Here is a 21515-nt window from a genome sequence, read left to right on the forward strand (position 1 = left end):
TTGAAACAGGCAAGGCTGAGATCCACTGTATTCAAGCCACCTAGGAAACATGTAAAGAAACTCATATCCAGCCTCACCCACACTAATTAAGTCAACAGTGCAGGCATTGCTCGTATCCATACACAGTTGCAAACATCCAGACTACAGGTGGAACCCACGTCTGCAGCTTCCACACATCAGACAAGCCACTTCTTCTGAGTTGTTCATTTTAAACACTTGAAGAATATCTAAGAGCTGTTTTGGGGGTATACACCCTAATACACAGATTTATAAAGCAGGTTGAAGTTGGGACTAAACATAAAGGCTTAAAATCTTCAACATGAGCATGTAAATCGAGATCAACTCAGGTAATGAGCACAGAAATAGAGAATTCTAAAGAACACAGCTGACTTTGGGATGTTGAAATATTCTGCTTCTCAGTCATAAATCAATCCTCAGAGAGCATTTGAATATTGTTTTAGTGAGACTCTTGCCCAAGGCACAAAGATCAATTCTGCGCCATCCTTGGTACACACAGCCCAGAAGGGACAGAGACTCTGCATAAAGCTCAACCCATAGAGGAACAAGGGGTCAGCCCAGACTTGGGACTCGCTGCTTGGCAGCTGTCATTCATTCTCCCGTAACATGCCTGGGATGTTGGGTGGACTTTGTGGTTTAGCACCATTGATTCAAAAAAGTCAAGTCAATTAAGAAGCATGATGTGGATATGATATCAGGGAGGAAACCTCCAGACCAGAGTAAAAGAAAAAAAAAGTCCTCTGTTTTTATTACAAGTGAGCCTACTGAAAACAAATGTATTTCTGTGTCATGAGCATAACAAGCAAAAAGCAGAAGTAGACATTTATTTTTACATTATTTCATTTTCTATTCTTCAGAGTCTAAGTTGAGAATCCTATTAGGTCGTAAAATATCTTGTCCATTTCTGTGTCCTTAAGGCACACAGCAGTTGTTGGAGCACTGTCAATACTCAATAAATGTTTGTTGAATGAATTATCCTTCTAAAGCTAAAGGATCATAGGATATGTGCTGACAAAATAACTCAGATTGGTCAAAAGCAATCAAGGCAATCTACCCAGACAGAGGGGATGTTTTGGCTCAGTTCTGGAAAAGATACGAGGGGCCAAATCTGACCACGTACCTAATTCTTCTTAATGTATTTCACCTTGCAAGAGGGCACGTGTTGCTTCCTCATTCATTTGCAGCCATGAGATGTCATAGCATTCAAGAAGGATGGACCATAAAAAGAAGCAGTTTGTTGATAGTCAGGAAAGTATGGAAAGGGAGGAAGAGAACTTTGAGACAAAGTTAATTTGATTTCTTATGCCAAGGATCATCAATCTAAAAATGGGATGTTTTCTCCCAATGTTCTGTCACCTACCTGTCTATCTGTATGTCATCTATTATCTCTTCATCAATCATCTACTGCTTTCTGATAATGCGAGAATAGACTCCATTTTCTTTCACAAATTTTCAAGACATATTTATAAAACATTCTAACCAAACTCCTTAGAAAAATCCTGAAAGAACTGGGTTCAGGTGATGAGAAATTCAACTGCTTGAGTAATGCTTTCCAGGTAGTAATTATCTTCCTGCACGTAGTCACATTTTGTTAAATGTCAAAAGTTTCTTTTCTATCAGAATCAATAAACTGGCCAGAAGGTTCCACAAGCTTGCCAGCCTTTAAGGGGCTGTTCTCAGCTGGCAAAAGAACTCAACTGAAGAAACCATTTATTTGATGAAATTGGAGGATCCCCAAATTCATAAATCAATTTCCAAACTGCAGGAAAAAATATTACTTTTTAAATGCTTCTAATTGTTATTCATTATTCTAGGCCTGTGAAACATCACCAGAGTGGTTTATTGATGAGACAGCCTTCAAAGAACATTATTCAGGCACGGGGATGTGAAACGCTAGCAATCACACCGAAATAACAGATGCGGGATAGGGTGCCTGATTTGATGTCGCTGGCTTTGGGCTAATTTGAAAAACAAAGAGGTTTTAGTTTGTTTTTCATTTGCATGTCTTTCTTGGGTTTCTTCTCCTTTTTAACAAAAAAGACACAGAAAATTATGGGAAAAAAATTAAGACGGGCTGTTAGAAAGAACACTGACACCAAGTCTGGTTTTTTCCCAAGTGCTCTCTCTGTGGGCCACTGTATATATTTGGAGACTCACCATGAACTTCATGTCTGATAACTCTAGCAGGATTTCTCAGAACCTAGCCTGCCGGGCAAGGAAAGTACCAGGCCTCCCTGGGAAGTACTTTCACAGATCCACCTGCATCATCCAGGAAACACCTGGAAAGAGCCCCAGTCCTGAAAGGAAAATTTATGGCTGTTTTTCCATGAGGACATTTGAGAAATGAACTGTGTCTTTGATAAGCCAATGCCAAACAGTGTCCTGTACGGAGCCCATACGGCCAAAGGGCTGTCTGCATGGTGTACACAGCACCAAGCAATTAGCTTTGGGCTTCACCTAAGGCATCAACAGTTGACCCATTCATTCATTCATTCATTCATCCATCCGTTTATGGCTGAGTAAAGAAGAGAAGAGAAGAGAAGACCTTCCACAATGCCTTTCAGCTGAAGCCCAATTTATTTGTCCCTTTTAAGCTTAAAACTCCTCCAAAGCCATGCATATCCATGCTCTACATGTCCTCTACTTCCATTCTTTCCATACTCCACTTACACAGCTGTTATTAAGGTCACCATCTTGGCAAAAGCCCTGTGGTCAGTTATCTGAATTCCTTTTGGTCAATGACTCAGTCTCATTTGACAGGCTTGACTGGTCACTTCTGAAGACACTCCAGCTTTCAAATGCCATCTATACACTGATGCCTCTCTCTTCTCACTTATATCTCCAGCTCTGTCTTCTTCTTTGGGTTCTAGATATGTCAACCAGCTTCTCTTTTCACATCTCCACTTGGAAATCTTCTAGGAATTTCCAATGGGATGTGTCCAAAACATAACTCTTAATTCCCCCCAACTCCAAACCGTTTCTCTGACCATGTTTTCAATCTAAGTCAGTGGCACTTCTGTCCACACTGTTGCCAGACCCCAAATCGTAAAAGTCACTCTTAATTCCTATTTTGCCTTTCTCTGCCCTGCCTTGATGATTCTATGTCCAGAATGTATCTGGAATCCAATTTTTTTTTTAATGTTTTCCCTTCCCCACTCTGGCTCAAGCTACCATCCTCTCTCTTCGGTTCCCTCCCACAATACCTTTTTTTCTTAACCCCTCCCTACTGTTTCCAGAGACAGAATATCCTAAAAGTATAAATCAGAACTGATTGCCTAAGACACCACTCCGAGGACTTCCCACTGCAATAAAAATAAAACTCAGATTCCTTAACTTGACCTACTGTGAACTTGCCTTTGCTCACCTCTGACCTCTGACCTCTGGCACTGATCTCCCATCATGCTTCCATGCTTCCTGCTCTCATTATAATATATCTAGCTTCTCAGTCTTCCCTTCTGTCCCTTGACTTTTCAAAGTTTTTTTCTTCCTAAAGAACTTTTAACTGCTTTGTTTCTTTCAGGAAAGTTGGTCTTCTAAATTACTGTATCATGCATTTAATCTACATTAGAATTAAATGAAGAGTTAAATGTAAAATGCCCAGGACTCTACCTGGATTAACTGAATCAGAATCTCTAAGAATATGTGTCTTAAAGCTTCTCACAGAATAGAATTAGTACTCAGCAAGGCGGGAACACTTTGCACTCCGTGTACACAAGGATGCTCCCTCATCATGTACATCTCCAGGCACTGTCATCTCTCCAGAGATGGCTTCTCTGGCCACTTCAGCTAAAGGCTCCCCCTGTTCTCTGACACCCACTGACTTGCAACCCACTACCCTGTGTTCCCTTATAGCACATGTTGTTACCTGAGATTCGCTTACTGGATTCCTTCTTCATCAACTATGTCCCCGTCTAGAACAGATGATGATGATGATGGGGTCTATGTGATATTTACTGCTTATTCCTGGTGCTAATCACTTTGTCCACTGGCCAGCAACCCCATCATATGACCCCCTACCTTGCTATCGAGGCTGGGAAATTTAGGCCAACTGTGATCCCAGGAAGAGGATGCAAGTCAAATGGTCATCTAGCATCTCTGCCACACAGCCTGGCAAGGATATGGTTTTCCAAGCAGCCAAGGAAAAGCTTCCTAATTCCGAGTCCCCAGAGGAAGTGACATCTAAGGAGAGACCTTGGAGAGAGTAAGAGGTAGAGAAGAGGACGAGGGAAGAACAGGATTTCCAAGTAGAAGCTCCAACACGGCTGCCTGTGTTTAAGGATCTGGATAGGACAGCACAGCACATTCCAGAAAGTGGAAGTAATTTTAATGTGACCACATGGCCTGGCGAGTGGAGTTTGGGGACTGTCACTGAGAGATGAGGTGGGAGAGAAGGGCACAGGTTATGAAGTGCTTTATAATCCACAAGAAGAACTTTGCACTTTCTCCTGAGATCATCTGGGAGGGAGGGAGAGATGCCTGGTTTGATCTGCACGTGAAAAAATTCATCTGGCTAAGGTGTGGATGCCAGGGATGTGTGGGGTGCTCAGTGGGCAAGTTTTGAGGCCCTGGAGACCAGTTACAAATTGCCGTAATCTGGGAGGGACTTACGTGTCTCATTTTTAAATGCCAGAGAGAGAGACTTAAACACCATGCCCATCTACTTGACAGATTATTCTGCGTAATTAATTTTTGAAAACTGGATTAGCTGGGTGATGATTCCTCAGAGCACCAGCCAAGGGCCCGGTGGCCCTGAGTGGGTCACGCTTGAGCTCAGGATGCCTCTTGTCCTGCTCTGAAAAGCCTTCTACTTGTCCTGCCACGGTGTAAGCATTGCCTAGTGGGTAAATGAGGAAAACCCAAGCTCAAAGGAGCTGAAGCAAAGAGGGAAGTTTGTTAGTTCAGGTAGCGGAACTCTGGGGCAGGGGAGGGTGACCGACGCTACCTTCACAGCTCTCCCTCCCCACCTCCCGGCTTTGCAGGCCGACTTTCGGCCGCGACCTTGCCTGCCTCGCTTCCTGTCATCACCTCTACCCCGTCTCTTTATGTTCCAGCTGACCAGGTTGCCGGGGAGTTCCCGGCAGTGCCAAGGGCACCCGTGTCTCCCTGCCTCTGGACCCGGAAGACCTGGAATCTGCAGTGTCTCCCTTCTTCTCTGCCCAATTCGTTCCCGTTAGAACTTCCGGCTCTGAGCCACCATCACCTGCTCCAAGGAGCACGCCCACCCCGTCTCTGATGGCTGGGTGCCTTCCCCGGTGTTCCCCAGCATCCGGTGCACGCCCCATCACATTTTATTGAATATTTTTTTGACATTTTCACTCACTTTTCTTGTTACTCAGTGACCTCCCTTCATCTTTGGACATCTCTTTATACCCAGCACTAGAGACTGGGTTTGGCGAACACTGGGTACTTAGAAAGGCCACCCTAGCCCTGTGGATTTCTGCTCTAGATAACATTTTCCTTGGCTTGACAGGAAAATATCAGCCAGACAATGCAGTCCCTGTATTTATATGAATAAGAATAGCTTCAGTCATCTGATGATAGAATATGCACTTCACGTGGAACAGGTGCCGGGACGGTACCAGAGCCTTTAGGCACTGTGTCGTCAGCCCTGTCAGAGGGGACGGCTGTCTACCCATTTTAGAGACAAGGAAAATAAAGCTTAGGGGGTTTAGGCAAGTCATCCACGGGCACACAGATAATAAGCAGTAGCTGATGGACCTGGAATTCAGACTAGGCACATCTGTCAGTCAGAGTCCAGAGGGAGAGTCCACCCCTCACCTGACTTGGCTGCACCCGCATCCCCCCAGTCTACCTCCTTCCACTCTCCCCATCACTTGTACGCTTTGGCCTCGTCCGCCTTCTCCCTAACCCTTGAACGGCCAAGCTCTGAGCCTCCACTCTTCCTAATGCTTCCCCCAGAGACTTGCCTGCACAGGATGCTTGTCAGCCCTGGGATCTCAGTTCAAAGCCACCTCCGCCTGGAAGCCTCCCGGGGTTCCACATAAAACAAGCCAGTCCCACTCTCACTCTCACCCCGTTCTGTTCCCAAGCTTTCTCTCTGAACACCTGTAGTCATCTGTCCTCAGCGGCCTTCTCTCTCTCCTAAGAGGATGTCCACTCCAAGAGGGCAGGGAAATTACATCTTTTAGGGGGGAAATGTAAGCTGACCTTCAAAATGTAAAAACTGCAGTTTTACAACCAGTAAGCTACGGAAGGTGTTTGTTCAGAATTCTGGTCATGTTTTGGGTGTTGCTGGGGAAACTCTGGTCCTTTGCAAACTTGCTTCCTGTAAGTAGGACTTAAATGCAGCCTCTAACATTTTCCCACCTTCTGAGGTCTACTGCCTTTTCAATTTCTTGACCTTCAGCTAAAAAGAAAAAAACCAGGGTGGTGTAAGAAACTGAGGTCTATTCTAGTCTCCACACCCTGGGTAAGAATAGGAATAAGAGGAAAAAGACGAGTCTCATCAGTGATGACGGACAGAAAAATAAAACCGCAAATTGTATGCAGCATCGTAACGATCATTTCGCTGGAGGCCCATTTTAATCATAAATAGCATCAAAATGAACACAGTCCCACATTTTGGTTTGCATTTGGAATTCCAGCTTGTCCGGGTTGCTCCCAATAACACGCGATTGAACGCTGCGTGCCCAAGTTAGCTGTTTGGTGACATTTTGGGACAGAAAAAAAAAAAGCCACTTTAATGGCTGCTCGATTTTTTTCAAAATGGAAATAAATCAGAAAATAATAAATCAAATTAGGGCAATTACTTAAAAGAGCAGGAGAATGGTCAGTGATTCCACCAGCCTCTGCGGCGTTCGTCTGGTCCCTCGCCCTGGCATTCAGAAGGCACGCGGTAAACATCTGTCAAATGAACAAACAAGTACTATTCGCCTCTGAAATAATGTCAGCTCTCCTCCAGGAATTCAGCGTTCGAGGGTTGGGCAGAGCCAACGACCGCTGTCACCCTAGGAGGACAGGTACCCCAGTGACACAGCAGAGGGAAGCCAGGCGGCGGTGACAGTTTTCAGCGCACAGAAGCGTGATGGGCGTAGATCAGTTTTCTCCTCTGTATCTTTCTCACATCCATCAGAGTTGAGCTCAACGTCGTGGTACTGCCTCCAGGGAGCGGCGGCCGAGCAGGCCTGGGTTCACGCACAGGGCCGGGGAGGGGGCTGGGAAGGCCTTTCTCTCACTCTCTTCGCTAAAATGTTCTCCCCCGGGTTTCTGAGCAATCTAAACAGAACTAATTCTAACGTGCCAGTTTGCACTGCCGGGCAAACAAAAGCAGCATTGGAGCCCAGCGATGTGGTCATGCCACCCCACGCCCCCTCTGCCGGGGTCTGGGCCAGGGCTGCGTCATCAATAGGCCCCTTGTGGCCCGTCTCGGCCCCCGGGGGGCTACCGGGGCCCTCGCTCCTCTCAATGGGCTCCCTCTCCGCCACTGTCTTCCCGTAGCAGTTTATAGTCTGGAGGATATAGACTGCACTCCAGTGAGTCATCGTGTCCACCAGCCCCTGAAACTTATTTGCCACACAGAGTTTATTGGCCTTTGTGATGGGGACAAAGGCAGGCTTGTTGGACGCTGGACACAAAAGGCAAGCACAATGTATGGATTTCTGAGTAACACAAAGGCCGGGAGAGCAGTGGCTGTGTTACCGAGCAGATGGGGGCCCCTTCCCCGCCTCTTTCCAGCTTTGCCACGAATCTGTCCGACCTGGTTCTTCAAGAGGCTTCTAGCAGGCGGGGGGCAACCTGAACTAGGCAGGTCGCCCGACAGAGACCGGCGGACTCACGCCAGCAGGGGTCTTCCTGTGCGCAAAGTGGGGCCTGTGCTTACCGGGCACGTTTTGTAAATTCACCGTAAAGTGAATTTGGAGACTGGAGAAGACATAACACGTTCAGAAAAATATGTGTCCAAGTGTGTGTGCGTGTGTCTGGGTGAGAGTCTACACATGTGATCATAACTGTGTGTGTCTGTGTCTCTGTGCAGACATGAGTATTCCTACTGCGTGTGTCAGCACACGTGTGAGGATGTGTGTGTGTGCCGTGAGTGTGCGTAAGAGTAGGTGTGCGTGCCTGTGTGTATGTGTCACTGTGAGTGCCGTACATGTGTGCGGCTGTATGTGAGAGTGCACACATGACAGTTTATATGTGAGAGTGTGTGTGTCTGCATTAGGATGTGCGGGGTACGAGAGTGGACGTGATGAGTACCTGTGTGTCTCTCTGAGTGTATGTGAGGGTGTGGGGCATGCGTGTGCAGGGAGGTGTACTTGAGTGTGTGAGTGAGTATATGAAGGTGTGTGAGAGTATTCTGTGAGTGCGACAGTGACTGTGTGCATGTGTGAGTGTCTGTGCACACACACTGACTCTGAGGTCAGGACAAGCTGGTTAACACCCCTCCACCCAGAGGAGACACCAGCCCAAAGACGCCCGAGCCTGCCGCGCCTCCTCCCAACCATGACAGCTCGACTGTCACCCTGCCACCTGACGGAGGGACTGCGTGAACCCGGCAGGGCCACGAGGGATCACAGGAAGGGTCTGCAAATGGCGGCGGCTTTGGCGACTGCTGGGGGCTCTGATCTCTGATGTGACCAAATCAGTGCCCTTTCCCGCATGACTGCCAGCCCGTCCCGCGGGAGCACTGCCCCGGCCTGCGCTGCAGCTTCTCCAGGCCCTTCCAGCCCCAGTGCGAGTCCTGCAGACACTGTACCAGTGCAGCCCCTTGTCGACAAGAGCAGAATGACGAAGTGTCAGAACCTAGAAAGTTCTCTGGCTGCTTCCCTATTGTTATCAGTGCACCTATCCACCAGCCCACATCAACAGTTCTTCCTCCTCCTGCTCCCTCCCTCCCGCTCTCTCTCCTGCTTCCCCTTTTTCTCCCTTCTCTCCTCTCTGAATGCTCAACTCAGACACAACTGTCTGCCCAGTTTTACCAAGTCTTCCTCCCCAGTTGGCCACACCGACAGACCACCTCTTGTCCCCTGCACTAACACTGACAGCAAATATTTATGAAGTGCTTCCTCGATGAGTTGCTTTGCTTAAAATACATTAAGAAAACATGATGTGGTTTTGAAAATACCATCGCTCTGTCTGATCGTGGGCACAGTACTCGGCTTTGCAGAGCAGACACGTCCATGAAAGAGGATATTGGGTTTCCATCAATCACGTACTCTTTTCACAGAGTTCACTGTAAAGCCAGATACCCACCTTTATCTTCACTTCTCATTCATTCCTGATGGTCAGTAATTCTTCAAACTCTTGTGAAAGTGTCTTCGCAGGAGCTGAAGCTGCTAATGAGTAACCGCTGTATCACAGTAAGTAAGTTCACTCACTCATCCCTTCGTGTATTCATTTCTTTACTTGGTCTGATTATTTCACAAATATTTTTAAAGTCTCTCTATATGCATTAGGCGCTGTTCTAAATTCTGGGAATGTAGCCACAAGGCAGAGGAAAACACTTTCCCCACAAAGCAAACGTCTAAAGGGGAGAGACGATGGTGAATGAAAAAACAAATAAAGACAAGCAAATTCCAGAGCCTAAGCTCCCCAATGTCTCTGGGCCTCAGTTTCCTGCCGGCAAAACCAGGACTTAAGTGGTACTGGCCATGATACAAACGACACACAGGATGCTCCCATCATAGTACCTTGCAAAGAGAGACAGCCAAGCCTACAGCCTCCTGCCACCTTTATATAAGGCATCCTTAGCTCTGTACTTGCCAGTTCAACTCTACAGAATGAAAAACCAGTAGCGTCATTAAGTTACTAACTTTCTAGGTGAGTGGGTTGGTGTGTGCTTTGGTAAGTTTAGGTTCTTAATGCTGACTCCTGGCTTTGCGGTGTACCAGCTGTACAGGATTGAAATTCCCTCTTCATTTCTGATTTTCTCAATGACACAAGGATAACAAAATATCAAGTACCGAGCTCAGAACTGGGTCAAGGATCGTTAAAACCCTCACATGGTGAAATGAGATGAGAACGGGCTTCGGAAGCGGACAAACTTGGACTCAGCTTGTAACCTTGCTTTCAGTTCTCGGGGTCCTCGCTTGAGTGACCTTACCTGTTCTGTATCAGGGGCCTCATTGTGGAAACTAAAATAACGCTTACCTCTCAGGAAGGCTAGCCATAAGAATAACACGTTTGGTAACATGTTAACATCGACTGATCAAATGTTAGCTCTCTCTCTTCACTTGCCTGTAAATCAGGGAAGTGTGAATGAATGAATGAGTGAATGAACTAAGAAATGGAATGGCACACTAAATTTCAGTGAGAAAATAATTTAGCTAAATCTACCTTCTGTTTTTCTTACCTCCCTCATCATTTCCACATTGTTGTTTCAGATAGGATAAAATAAAATAACCCCATCTTCTATATCAAAGGTCAACACACTACGGCCTGCAGTCCCACATCAGCCCATCACCCATTTCTGTACCACTCATCGCTAAAAATGGCTTCATCATTTTTAAATGGTTAGAAAAAAAATCAAAAGAGGAAGAATATTTTGTGACAGGCGAAGATGACAAGATATTCGGATCTCAGCACTCACAAGTGAAGTATCACTGGAACACAGCCCCGCTCATTCATTCACCTGCTGTCTGCAGCTACTGTCGATGCCAGGGCGGGGCTGCATACTTGTGACAGAGACTTTGTGGCCCAAAGAATGGAAAAATACTTACTTTCCAGTCCTTTAAGAAATAGTTTGCCAACCCCTGATCCAGAGTGCTAATTTGACTGTCACTTGTATAATTTTTGCCAGTCATTCCCCTAACTAACTGAAAATTGCATGTCTGAGATCCAGACTTTTAACAATAGAGTTGTCTTTGTATTACTGTGATGATGTCCCTCTGGATCAATCAAGGGTGATTAGATAAATTTAAACTTATCTATTTCCTCTGTTAAGTCTACTTCCTTGTACCTTCCCTCTTCTGTTCAAATTTTGTTCCTCCTTTCCAAGGGCCAGACCCCTTAAATGTTGTTATTTCTCAATTGTCCATGTCCATGTGTAGTTGGGATGGTTGAGAGACAAGACTCAATAGTGTTTCCCACAGGCTGAATGAGAATCCCTGACCATCTGCTGATGGATGCACGCCCAGAATGTAAGAGTTTCCTCTCTGGTGTGTAGAGAAAGGGCGGGACAGAGTCTGAAATTTACTCATCTTCCTACAAGGGAAACAGGATCCTGCTCATCACTCCTAGGGCTCATAAGTCACCTGGGATCTTTAGCTTCCCCATTTCCTGCACCCAGCTCTGGAAATCTCCTTAGCCCAGCCCTCTGGACCATGGGTCCTTAAGTGAAGGTACATTGACGGTCAACAGAGGGCTTCCTGAAACATCTGGAATTCTGCAAATGATGTGCCATTTTCTGGAAGAGACTACATGATCTATATCAGCTCCTTAAAGGAATCTATGTCTGCCTCCTACCCCTACCAATAAATATATAAAGTTTAAGAATCACTGTACTCAGTGTGGAAAGGAAGAGTGATCAAGAATTGAGAGAACCTCATTCTGTCGGAGATGGTGAGTAGCTTGGGGGTCAAGAACCAGGAATGCCCTCCGTATTCCAGAATCGTGAGAGCCAAATAACTGACATCATTGAACCAACAGACACAAGTTGTTCTCATACTATTACTGAAAGTCAGCACTATACCAGAAACGGTTCCATGTCCTTCTGCATGCTTGGTCTCATTTACTCCACCTCAGGTCACCGTGCAAATGATGATACTCAAATGTTACAGACGAAGAAACTGTCAGGCAATCCTGAACCAAATCAGATCGAAAGTCTCCAACTATAGAACTGAAGGCCTTGTTTATCCAATGGAACTTCAGGCACTGGTTTTTAAACCAGGAGAAATTGAACCCAGAGGAATTGAGTTTCCTGCCTCTGACCAGGTGGCAGCAGGGAGAGCCAATCAGACCCTGAGGCTCCTGTCCTGGACCAGCAATTTAATCCCCAAACGCTACTTCTTCCCCATAATGAGAGTCACCTTCCCCTTAATTAAAATTCCCTTACACATGTAGACATTCCACTTCTACTAATAATTACTTGGAGAGGATTTTTAGCAATCAGCACTACATAAATATCCGTACCTCCTCAAAGACCGTAAGAATTGCAGTGCCCCACCTCCCTCTAATTTATTATTTATATACTGCGGCAGATAGACAGAGCTCTTTGTGGCAATTAAGACAGGCCTTCCAGTCTCCTCTTGCAGAATGAGGCTGGAGACGAGCATTACAGCTTCGATCACAATTACTATTAATTGGAGAGCTCTCCCTTCTCTATAAAATATGTACTACTCGAAAGTGCGATAAACTGCCCAAGGAATATGAACTACATGTCAAGAGACATATCATGAGGGCTTTGGATTTAACAAGTCATTTACCCTGTAATTACTGGGGGTGGGGGTGGGGAAGGGGGGATCCTCTTAACAGGGCAGAGGATGACATGCTCCCATCAGCCGGGGCTCAGGCTCCAGGCTGAAGTGGCTCTCCCGTGATAAAATGAACCAGGGGGCAACAGCAGACGGCTCGACACATCGCCCTGGTGTTTTGTTTTTAATACAGTTGGAGGACTAGCAGGGATTCCTTGGTTGATGAAACCCCTAGGCCTAGCTCAGAAGAACCAAACTCCCCTTCAATATATCATTTTAAATCACATGCCTTCTATGTGCCAGGTGCTGTTCTTGACTCCAGACCCCTGGGTACCAAGATGAGTGTGACTTTGCCCTTGCCCTGCAGGAGGAGACCCTCTCATAGGGGTGATGCCAGGTCTGTCGACTTCTGGGTTACAGAGTGAAAAGAGCCATTCTAGAGAGGATCGTAGGCCATGAAGGCAAAAAAAAAAAAAAAAAAAAAGAGAGAGAGAGACGAACTGCCATCTGCCAGCAGAAGTTAAAACTTAAACTCCTGCAAGGAAAGTAGGAGTCTTTATGGGGAAAGGATCAATGAGGAGATGGCGTTTTCAAAGGCCGGGGTATGAAAGCACATTTCGAATTGTGAGAGGGTCCATTTGGGTGGATGGGGAGGTTGGTTTGTGGGCGGAGAGTGTGACTCAGGAGGTTGGTTCGTTAAAAACTCCCACCAAGAAGACGTACCTTCTCTCTCATCCTTACTGACTTTAATCACCTCTGTTCCGTGATTCCATACGGTTAACAGGTTGGCCTCTGCATCAGAAGTTTCAGAACAAAATGTGAGGGAACTGTCCTCTCTATGACCAATATCACTGGCTCCTTTGTAGCACAATGTTGCTGCCTAGAAATTCATGACTTGGTTTACCATCAGAGGCAGCAAAGCCAACTGAGATGTTCATGACCAGAAGTATGCTTGACAAGGGACTGTCTTCTCTGCAGCAGGACAAACTGAGATTCAAGTTTTAACTTCACTGCTTCCTAATTGTGTGAACTTGGGCAAGATTTTTCAACTCTGAGAGTCTGTTTCTGTAGATGAAAGATGGAGGGAATGCTCATTATTTCACCGTCGTTTTGTATAGATGTGATAAGCCTTGGGAAATTCTAGAAGACTTTCTGCCAACTGTACCACTAAGATGGTAAAAATTGTTATTAGGGGTCTTCAATCAAATTGTCTCCAAAGGAGGGTTTCTCAATTTGGCTGCCCACCAGAATCACTTCAGGGTCATCGAAAAAACAAAGCAAAACAAAACAAAAAAACACATGTGCCCAGGGCCCCACTCCAGGAATTGCAATTTATTAGTTCCTGTTACAAGAAACAGGACTCAAGCAAGGGTGAAAACCAGAGCTTTAAGAAGAGCATTTTAAACACAGATGCTGCTTATTTAAACTGAAATACCACTCTCTTCGTCCTCAAGAAATCCCCACCCACTCCTACTTTTTAATTGACAGGTTTCATTTAAACACATTGCTATAATACCTTCCTCCTTTTTTTTTCATATAATAAGCAACGGCATTATCCTAAAATGTAATCCAAAGTATGTTCCCAGGTCCCTAAGTATACGGCAAAGCCGGCCTTCACTGTCTGGAGGACAAAATGTGGAAACCCTACCCCACAGGCAATGTCCATGCCATCCTTTTTAAGAGAGATGGGTAACCGCAAAGGAGGTTCATTGGTTTGTACATCATCGGTGTGCAGACACACAAAGATTCTGAATCACCAGGGAGAGAAGCTCATCATGATCATCAAAGATACCAGCCTTCTTGTTAAAGTAAGAGAAGTGCAGTAATCAAACTGCCACAGTGCCAGGCGCTGAGCTTCAGGGTTGATCGATGGATGGATGCTATCAATTGCCATCACATAGCTCATTCGGTCTCAACCTCTCAACAGGTCTACGAGACAGCTGCTACAACCCTACTTTACACGTGAGCAAACTGAGGTTCTGAGTATACAGGGAATTTGCCCAGGGTCCTGTAGCTGGTATACACGAAAATCCAGGATTTCTTATTCTTGAGCCCAAGCTCATAATTACTGCACTTTGTTTACTTATATATTCTCTAAACTGCAAGGATATAGGTGGGAGGAGGAGGTGGGTCTCAGACATTAGACTTCTTTTAAAATTCTGCCACCAGGGTCAATGATGCTGTGTTCTCAGTTCCCTGAACATCCTCTTTAAACCTTGTGGGGACAACCCCATGGTGAGGGAGACAGGATTTTCGGAAATGACAAGTTAGGGCTGATATCCCAGGGACGCAAATAAAATTTATTTCTTAGGCAAACAAAGTCTGATGGGGAGAGATGGCTCCCCTTCATCTTGTGCCTGTGGGTGTAGAATATGTTGCCCCCAAGGTCACTGTGGCAGAAAAAGAGAAACTGTGATGGAGACTTTGAAGGCCTGGCAGTAGGCCATTGTCATCAAGTTAACTCCAGAGGAACCCAGGAAGCACCCCCATCAAGGGCCCAGGAAGAGGAAGAGGTAGAGTACACACGTAGCATTTAGTCTCTATTACAGGAGCTGGACTTAAATTATTGAGCCCTAGGCATCCTCTTATCTCATGAATCCCAAACGTTTATGTCTTATGTCCTGTGGTCTTTCTATCAAAAGCCAAATCAAAGAAACAATCCCCTTTAAAATAGCACCCAAAGTAATAAAATACCTGGGAATAAATCTAACCAAGGAGGTGAAAGACTTATACATGGAAAACTATAAACCACTAATGAAGGAAATTAAAGAAGACTTTAAAAAGTCAAAAGATATCCCAAGCTCCTGGATTGGAAGAATCAATATTGTTAAAATGGTCATACTGCCCAAGGCAATCTACAGATTTAATGCAATTCCTATCAAATTACTCAGAGCATATTTCACAGAATGAGAACAAATCATAATAAAATTTATATAGAACCACAAAAGACCTAGAATTGCCAAAGCATTACTGAAGAAAAAGAAAGAGGCTGGAGGAATAATTCTCCCAGACTTCAGACAATACTATAGAGCTACAGTCATCAAAACAGCATGCTATTGGTACAAAAACAGACATATGGACCAATGGAACAGAATAGAGAGCCCAGAAATGAACCCACAAACTTTTGGTCAACTAATCTTCAACAAAGGAGGCAAGAATATACAATGGAATAAAGACAGTCTCTTCAGCAAATGGTGGTGGGAAAACTGGACAGCAGCATGTAAATCAATGAAGCTAGAACACTCCCTTATACCATACATGAAAATCAACTCAAAATGGATCAAAGACTTAAACATAAGACAAGGTACAATAAACCTCCTAGAAGAAAACGTAGGCAAAACATTACCTCACATACATATCAAAAATGTTCTCCTAGGACAGTCGACTCAAGCAATAGAAATAAAAGCAAGAATAAACAAATGAGACCCAATGAAACTTACAAGCTTCTGCACAGCAAAGGAAACCATAAGTAAAACAAAACGACAACCTACGGAATGGGAGAAAATTTTTGCAAACGATGAAACAGACAAAGGCTTATCTCCAGAATATATAAGCAGCTCATACGAAATAATATGAAAAAAACAAACAACCCAATCCAAAAATGGGCAGAAGACCTAAGTAAGCAATTCTCCAAGGAAGAAATACAAACGATCAAAAGGCACATGAAAAAATGCTCGATATCACTAATTATCAGAGAAATGCAAATCAAAACTATGAGGTAGCACCTCACACCAGTCAGAATGGCCATCATTCAAAAGTCCACAAATGACAAATGCTGGAGAGGCTGTGGAGAAAAGGGAACCTTCCGACACTGCTGGTGGGAATGCAGTTGGTGCAGCCACTGTGAAAAACAGGATGGAGATTCCTCAAAAGACTAGGAATAGACTTACTGTATGACCCAGTAGTCCCACTCCTGGGCATATATCCAGAAGGAACCCTACTTCAAAAAGACACCTGCACCCCAGTGTTCATAGCAGCACTATTTACAATAGCCAAGACATGGAAACAGCCTAAATGTCCACCAGCAGATGACTGGATAAAGAAGAGGTGGTATATTTATACAGTGGAATAGTATACAGCCATAAACAACAGCAACATAACGCCACTTGCAGTAACATGGATGTCCCCAGAGAATGTCATTCTAAGTGAAGTAAGCTAGAAAGAGAAAGAAAAATGCCATATGAGATCACTCATAAGTGGAATCTAAAAAAATAAATAAACACAAAACAGAAACAGACTTATAGACATAGAATACAAACTTTTGGTTGCCAAGGGAGCGGGGAGTGGGAAGGGACAGACTGGGATTTCAGAATTTGTAGATACTGACAGGCATATGCAGAATAGATAAACAAGATTATACTGTATAGCACAGGGAAATATATACAAGATCTTGTGGTAGCTCACAGTGAAAAAAATGTGACAATGAATATATGTATGTTCATGTATAACTGAAAAATTGTGCTCTACACTGGAATTTGACACAAAAATTGTAAAATGACTATAATGCAATAAAAAAAAAGAAAAGCCAAATCAAACAAAACCAACCAACAAAAATGGTGTCCTGTGCTCACACAAGGACAGAAACAAGACTCTCGCTGTATTAGTTTCCCAGGGTGGCTATAAACAAGTACCACAAACTGGGTGGCTTGAAACAAATGTCTTCCACTGTCACACAGTCAGCTGAGACATCAGCCTTCCCCCGGCGGCACTATCAGTACTCTTAGGTGAGTAGGAAAAAGACTGGAAGGAAATCTGGGTTACTTCCATGTGACACAAATATAAATATTTAAAAAACCCCTTCTGTATACATTCTGGACATTTTGCCTTCAGATTTACATAGTGAAAAAGCACTGTTTCAGAATTTGAAAAATCAGTAACTATTATTTGCCTTTACTCTCCTATTTTCCATCTCTGACATGCAGACTCAAGTCTCACTTCTGACACTCTCGCAACTGACCCTCCATCGGGGCTGTTCACTCGTTTCTCTCGGTGGTTGGCCAAAGTTTACAAGTTGAAACTTTTACTGGATACTTTTGCCCGTCACATTTAAGCTCCTGGCTCTCCTAAAGTTACTTACTGAGTGGCCTCAGGCAAGTTGCCAGACCCTGTGTTCAGTGTCTTTCTGCACAAAACAAAAAGGCTTTTCACACTCCAGACCCACAGCAAACATCAGAAACCTCCTTTCGGGCTGCCTGGTGCTATAAGAGAGGTTGTGGGCTGTTGATTCAGATAGGGATTTTTGAAAAAGTAGGAAGATCTGATATGGACTCAAACAAGATGAGTGGTCCCAAGGGGCAGAAACAGAAGTCTAACAGATACCTATTTACTAGGCTCAATGCGGGCGTGGCCAAGCATCGCTAGCCAGAAAATCTGCGTAAAATAAAAGGAGGTGAAATCAAATAAAACAAAACAAAATAATCCTTAGGAGTAAGCAGCTTACTTTCTGACAATAAAGAAAAAAAAATGCCAGCCAAGTTTCTGAATCAGGGACTGGGAGCAGTGACGGAAACTCAGCAGGAGGCTGCTTCTCTCTGTAAACTGTCGAGTGTTGGTCTTTATAAGACAAACAGCAACTTCTCTACCTTGTCAGCTGCCTTCAAAGCATTCTCACCTTTAATAGGACCGAACAAGCCACTCAGCAGCCCCGCCTCCGACCTGGAGGATTCCTGTCTCAGGGGACACGCCCATGGCCTGGTAACACAGAATGCCCCTTGGCGCTATCCTCGGACTGCATTTCAGTTACCCTGACAGTAAAATTTGCATACATCACCAGGCTGCTCCATCCACACCCACACATGCCTCTGGGCCCTGGAGTCTACAATGGGCTCCTGCAGCCTGGGTGTTGCCTGGCTGGAAGTAGGCCTTACAAACAGCCTGCTCCTGGGAGGTGGTGGTGCCAAGTGTCTGAGATTAAAAATGACAGGGTGCATTTAAATGTACATTTCCCATTGAAAAGCAAGTCTTCACCGGTGGAAGTTTACCTCCCAATAATCTGCAACTCTCTCTGCAGCATTGCTTGCGGGAAGGCCAGGATGCCTTAATGTACTCTTGTTTCAAAGTGGATGAGGAGGAGGCAGAGACCCAGGGGTGGGGGCATCTGACACCTGGGGGTACTTTTCACCATATTAACAATGGCCCTAGTCTGACCCTGATGCTTTTTCTGAGCTGAGAAAGACACACACACACACACACACACACACACACACACACGCAGAGTTCACACATATACAGATATTCTAATGTGAACAGACAGAATCAGACACCCCCCAGCACAAACCTACCCACATGCACCCAAGAACACATAACACATCCAACTCTGCAAGTTCATACGCATATGTGTGTATGAACATGAGGGTGCACGCACTTACACACTTGTAGTGGCAGGAAGTCGCGGAGAAGTATGTGGGGACACCTGGAATAGGGCTGCCTGGGCACCAGTGCTTGCTTCCCTAAGAAGCATGTCTCTGAGAGTCAAACCCACAAAAGCAGAGAGTAGAATGGTGGTTGCTAGGAGCTCGGGGGAGGGGCGTTATGTAAGCATCACGCAAGATAAATGATTTCTGGAGATGCGCTACACAGCAATACTGCACTGTACACTTAACATTTTCTAAGAGGATAAGTATCTTATGTTGATTGTTTGTACAGTAACAATAATAATAATAATAATAACATAACAATGACACTAATAAAGGGAGTGGGAGGAAACTTCGCGAAGTGACGGCGGTAATGGGCTCGCAGGCATACACTCTTCCCCAAACTCATTGCCTTGCATATGTTAAACACATAGTTTTTTTTAGAGCTCAATCATACCTCAATAAAGTTGGGTTTTTTTTTAAGGAAAGAAAAATGAGAATAATTATACCTACCCCCTTTATCTTCTCTGTTGTAAGCAAGGAAAGAAATGAAAAGTGCTTAAGCACCCATTCAGGACATCATCATCACCAGCACCACCATCCTCTATCTCCACGTGAGGACACCAGGGAGTGAGCAGATCTCCAAGGTATCTGTTCCCATACCCCTTCCAGCCTGGAAAGCTCTCCAATAGGAAGAGCTGGTCCCCTCCGACAGACTGACAAACTGCCCAGACAGGTGGAATGGCTGCAGAGTCAGAGCCAAGACTCTGTCTGCACGCAGCTTAAATACACAACAGCAACATGACCACAAGTGCAAGGAAGAAAGGACTCGGCCTGGATTTGCAAGTGAGCTTACCCATTCTAAAGCTTTTTTTTTTTTTACTACCACCCAGAACCTAGGAAAAAGACTCATTACTCAGACGTTATAGAGCTGCCTTAGTGCTGAACATGAAAGATAAAGACATGAAAAGGTGTGGCTCTGTCCTCAGGCAGGGCACACTCTCGCGAGGGAGGCGGGTCTGCAAATAGACCAGGAGAGTGGCGCAGGGCAAGTGCTTACAGGAATTAAACACACGGAGTTATGAGAACCCAGGGAAGAGGGCGTGTTAACCAGAGGGCCGGGGCCAGGATGGGGACGGGCCTTACAGAAGCAGGGAGAGTTTGACTGGGTTTGAGGAACTGGACGGTCAGGGATGAGGGAGGTGGCAAAGGTGTCCCTGGCACTCTTGGGTGTGGCCACAGCTCGGGGTGTACAGACAGGGGCACTGGACAGGAAACTGGTAGGCAGGCCAGGTAAAGCCAGTCCTTTCGCTGCACCTGCCTGCTTCATCAGGTGCTATGTGCAAGTCACCAAAATAGAAAGTAGCCTTCAAAGTGATCCTGGATGTCTTTACCAGCCCATGGCCAGGCTATTTTCAAAGCTCACCTTTCCTGAGAAGCTTTTCCCCATTCCCTGCGATTCTATGAATTTCTGCAAATTCACGTCCACGTGCTTTGGCTCGGCTGGGGAACATGTGAATTACAGTCCCCATGCACTACCTAAACCCGTTTGAGCCCAAGGAGTATGCACTGAATGGAAAGAGTCCGGTCATTTTTATTGCTGCATAGGGAAAGGTATCTAATGTGCTCATTGCCTTTTATATTATAAACACTCAAAAGTCCAGCTCAACAGTTACCAAGCAACTTTGCGGTGTCAGGAGTAACTCAGCCCTTGACTTCTGAGTGGTAGCCGTGGTCTCATCAGCAGGGTCTCCCAGGGCACCTGGGTGGGAGCATAGGAGCTGCCTCCCTCCCCCCACGGAGCTGGGGGACAGGCCTTCCCGACAATTGTGGCCTTCACAATTGTGAATTCAAATAACCCAGTTACATAACATGGCATTTGTGACGGTCCATTGTTCCGGCCAGCCCTCTCTGCTTTTGTGCTCTCCTCTGTGCGCCGGACCCTGAATGCACACCCATGCAGGGACCACGAGGCACCCCGCGTGCTTCTGTTTCCCCTCAGCTGGAACAGATCTCTGCATCCGCCAGTTATTTACAAGTACTCCAGCTTCCTCCTCCACCGCGTGCCATGATGTTTTCTAACTCGCTAAAATCAGAGAATAGAGAAGCATGTAGGGGAAGAAAGGTAGAAACGGGTCCTTGCATGAGGGCCTTGCAAATAATAGATGGTTGGCGGGGGGAATGGTATTAAGACTCTTTTCACTGTCTGGGTGCAGATGAGACCCTCCCTCCTTCCCTGTAGGGCTTATTTTGGGATGTCAGCTTGTACTTACCCCTAGTGAAGAGATCCAGTTGCCATTGTGTGCTGGGCTAGGGGTTTACCTTAAATATTTCTGTCATTTTTTTTTCACTAACAAATTGTTTTAAGATCCATGTTTCTTTGAAGAAGCACAGTCAAATTAAAAATATAACAACAGGCCATACATATTGGCCCAGATTATTTGTCCTTTAGAGAAAATTTAAAAATGGAGTAATAACACACACAATGATAACAGAAGCATGTTTTTGATTTCTACCTTTGGCTCCTTGGCAAGGCTTGAAATGAACAGATGCTGGGGTCGGGGCTGGACTTAAGTCTGGCTTTGTCAAACCAGGGCTGCTGGCTCAACAGGTTAGACTGAATGGACAGCCCTGTTTTCAGTGGACCCTGCGTGAGCATCCCCCTCCCTGCATTAGTAGTTTGGACAGCTGAGTTGGTGGTGGCTTCAAAACCTGCACAGGCATCCCAGCTGAGGTCTTGTTTGCAAGTAGAGCCTCCAGCTGGGTTGTCTATCAA

At 45.3% G+C, this 21515-nt stretch overlaps 1 long non-coding RNA gene across 5 annotated transcripts in view; it reads right to left on the reverse strand.

Moving 5' to 3' along the window:
* Positions 1-21515, reverse strand: part of LOC116281945 (uncharacterized) — a 522270-nt gene that overhangs the window by 102942 nt on the left and 397813 nt on the right. Inside the window, exon 7 of one of the 5 annotated variants that reach the window (XR_012076305.1) lies at positions 6780-6882. The exons of the other annotated variants lie outside the window; for them this stretch is intronic. This is a non-coding gene — a long non-coding RNA (uncharacterized lncRNA). Of the gene's footprint in view, positions 1-6779; positions 6883-21515 lie in introns of those variants that run through there. 5 annotated transcript variants of the gene reach the window in all.

The sequence above is a fragment of the Vicugna pacos genome, chromosome 9, assembly GCF_048564905.1.
Source record: "Vicugna pacos chromosome 9, VicPac4, whole genome shotgun sequence".
Lineage (NCBI taxonomy): Eukaryota > Metazoa > Chordata > Mammalia > Artiodactyla > Camelidae > Vicugna > Vicugna pacos.